Here is a 4,088-nt window from a genome sequence, read left to right as displayed (position 1 = left end):
TACACATTGAAATAATAAATTAAAAAGAGCTTTCAATATTTCAATCTTAAATAAAAAGAAAAAAATCCTTCATGAAAAAAGAATGGGTAATTGAAATTAAACTTTGAGTTACCCCTACCAACCTTAAAACATTTCTTACTTGCAACATTTACTGACATTCTCATTTGAACGATGGGAGGATTTAGAAATAACTGAGGATTCGAACAAGGCTGAACTTCGTCACGGGTTTTTGTTGATGAAGTTGACTTCCAGCACGACTTCAGTCTCAGCTAGGTCCTCTTGTCCGCGATTCACCACATTGCGTCTGTTGACCTTTGGCATAATGGCCACCTTTCTATTTTCAGAGCAAACTGAAACATTTTCCTGATATTCTCACGTGTTTCACAATGTGCTATGTGAGCATAAGTTTGAAATAATATATCCATTGTTATCTACATCTGTCTTTCCCCCTAGATCTTTATATCTCTTTCCTTCTTTCTTTCTTTATATAACTATTTTGTAATTGTTTTTGTTTCTTTATCCTTCCTTTATATCCCCCCCCTTTCTCTTCTGATTTCACATTACCTTTTTAATCTATTTTCCTTTTTCTCTACCTCCTTCACCCTTGTCTTTCCGCTTTCTTCCTTCCATTCCTCCATTCCTCTTCTCCCCATCCTTCCTCCCCTACTGTCTCTCCTTCTTTCTTTCCTCTTTTCCTTCCCACTCCGTCCGTCATTTATTATGGTTTACTTCAAGTTAGGAAATTAGTTGACTCTTTGTTGATTCAGCAGGATTTGACCCAAAACAAGTTAACACAGCGGAACTGCATGTCCTTAGAATTTGCACGGCAAGAGAGACATTTAACAGCCCTTGAGATTGAAGGATTGAGTGTCATGAGGATACACGTAACGTAACGTAACGTAACATAACGTAACGTAACGTAACATAACGTAACGTAACGTAACGTAACGTAACGTAACGTAACGTAACGTAATGTAACGTAACATAACGTAACGTAAAGTAACGTAACGTAACATAACGTAACGTAACGTAACATAACGTGACGTGACGTGGCGTGGCGTGGCGTAACGTAACGCACGCACGTGTAAACGCACCTGTGAACGCAAGGACACTCGTACTCACATGCACATGCATTTTCACATTCACATACACATGCACATGCACACACGTATTTATATATAGATACTCGCTGCACATGCACAAGTGCGCGCTAATACACACACACACACACACACACACACACACACACACACACACACACACACACACACACACACACACACACACACACACACACACACACACACACACACACACACACACACACACACACACATACACACACACACACACATGGAGAGAGAGAAAGAGAGAGAGAGAGAGAAAGAGAGAGAGAGAGAGAGAGAGAGAGAGAGAGAGAGAGAGAGAGAGAGAGAGAGAGAGAGAGAGAGAGAGAGAGAGCGAGAGAGAGAGAGAGAGAGAAAGAAAGTGACCATTGAAAACCTCAATTTGTCTATTTCAGCCTGTCACAATTGAATAGTATCAACTAAAATAAACCAGATGGACAGAAAAAAATCACAGCAGCATCAAATATACATTTACATTATTTACGAGACCAATTGGGCTATGTACTTGTAAAGGACGGTGTGGTCTAATCACTTCAGACCAGGTCTGAGAGGGCCAGACCGAGCCAGTAATTGGTCTCTTGAGTTGTAATTGTGGAGAAACCATTGCAAGTCCAATGCGATCTGTGAAATGGCAGAGAGTTTAGCATCGAAAATAGGAACAACTTTTTTTTCATATTTATGATTTGTTTGCTGATATATATTTTCTTGTTTATTCACGCATCTACTTATTCATTTGTTTGACTATATGTTTATCTACTTACGTATTTGTCTATTTATCTATTCATTTATCACTATCTGTTCATGTATTTATCAATTTATTTGTTTTTTGTTTATATTAATAATTCATTAATTTATTTATCTATTTATCTATTTATTTATCTATATATTTATTTATATATTTGTTTATTAGTTATTTATTTTTATTCACTTATTTATTTGTTTATTCATTCGTTTATTTGTTTATTTATTCTTTTCTTTTCATGTTAACAGATTTATTTGTTTACATATCTATTTATCCTATATATTTATTTATTTTTCTATTTTCTTATTGATAAATTTGTTTATTCATATATTTATCTTTCTGTTTTTTATATATGCTTCTTTATTGATTTGTTTGTTTATGTATTTATTTATTAAGTACTTTATTTATTTATTTATTTATTTATTTGTTCATTTGTCTAATCATATTTTGTTTATTTGTTCGTATATATTTTTACTGTTTTTATCTACTTATATATTTATAATTTTTCCTTATTAATACATTTGTTTATTCATATATTTATATATTTATTTATTCATTTATTCATTTATCTGATTGTTTATTAATCAAATTATTTATGTTTATTGATTTATTAATTCGTCTTGTGTATTTGTTAGTTTTTTTGTCTATATATATTTTGATTATATAATTATTTATTTCTTTATCTATTTATATATACATATATATATATATATATATATGTATATATATATATATATGTATATATGTATATATACATATATATATATATATATATATATATATATGTGTGTGTGTGTGTGTGTGTATACATATATATATATATATATATATATATATATATATATATATATATATATATATGTATTTACTTATATATCTGTATTTTTATTTACAAAATTATTTATCTGCTTATTTTTATTTAGTTATTTCTATAACAATTATTTAGATATTTAGCTCATTTCTTTATTTGTTCATTTACCTATTTACTTATTCATTTACTTATTTATTCCTTTATTCATCTATTTGTTTATTTTATATTTATTTCATTGAATGGTTTATTTATATATTGTTAATTTATTAGTTAATTTATTTACGTATGTACTTATCATCTATATATTCATTTATCCATTTTTTATTATTCATCTATTCATTTACTTATCTTTCTATATATATTTTTGTTATTTTATCTTTTCGTTTATTTTTTATTCACTTATCTATTTATTTACTTATTTTTATTTTACTTATTTGTCTATTTATTTATTTATTCATCTATTCATTTATTTACCTATTTATTTATTAACTTGTTCATGAATTTATTCATTATAATTTTGTCTTCGTTTATTTATTTGCTAATTCATACACTTACTGTTTATTTACTGATATACCTATCTACATACTTTTCTATGTATCTATTTATTTTTGAAGCATTATTGTTTATTTATGTTCTGTTTATCTTTATGTATTGAACAGTTTATTCATCTATCTTCTATTTGTTTTCATGGTAGGACCTCCCAATTTGATCAAATTATTCACAGCCGATTTGGAGTATCCTGTTAGTAATAAACAGCGCTTGTATTATTGGAGACAATATTACATCAAAGACAGAGAGTCATATATGTGGTAAATATTGGCATCGTACTGGAGAAATAGTAGATTTTTAAAATAATTATTTTTTTCTATTATTTATTTTTTATTTTTAGTGGAGATTATTTCCCAATCATAAAAGAATGTTTAGTGGATAGTTCCGTAAGGATGTCACTGAAGGACCTAAAATATCGATAACATGAATTTTGTGCAGTAAAGTTCCAAATTACGACTTTGGCCCAAGCATGGCACGAAAATATATCAGCATATGAGACATTCACATATTTACAAAAGCAGAGTGAATATAACAGCTTGTCACGGAAACTGCAAGAAAAAGAGGATTAAGGAAAGTAAGACAATGTAAAGAGAAACAGATACGAAGGGATTACGAAAGAATAACGAGACAAGAAAGACAAAGATTAGAATTATATTTTCACCAGATGGTCTGTTAAGATTAGGATTAGAACGAAGAGTAGGCCTTAAGAGGATGATGGGAAATGATAGAAACGGAAAAGAAGATCAAAGACAAAAGAGAATGGAAGTAGACATAAGTTTCTGTAAAAGAGAATCACTCTGAGGAAAGAATTAGTTGGAGAAAAAGGGTGAATATCATGTCACAATAAAGACTAGGACAG

Source organism: Oratosquilla oratoria, chromosome 23, assembly GCF_046742065.1.
Source record: "Oratosquilla oratoria isolate Oo_2021 chromosome 23, ASM4674206v1, whole genome shotgun sequence".
In the NCBI taxonomy this organism is placed as follows: domain Eukaryota; kingdom Metazoa; phylum Arthropoda; class Malacostraca; order Stomatopoda; family Squillidae; genus Oratosquilla; species Oratosquilla oratoria.
Note: the sequence above shows the minus strand (reverse complement) of the source record.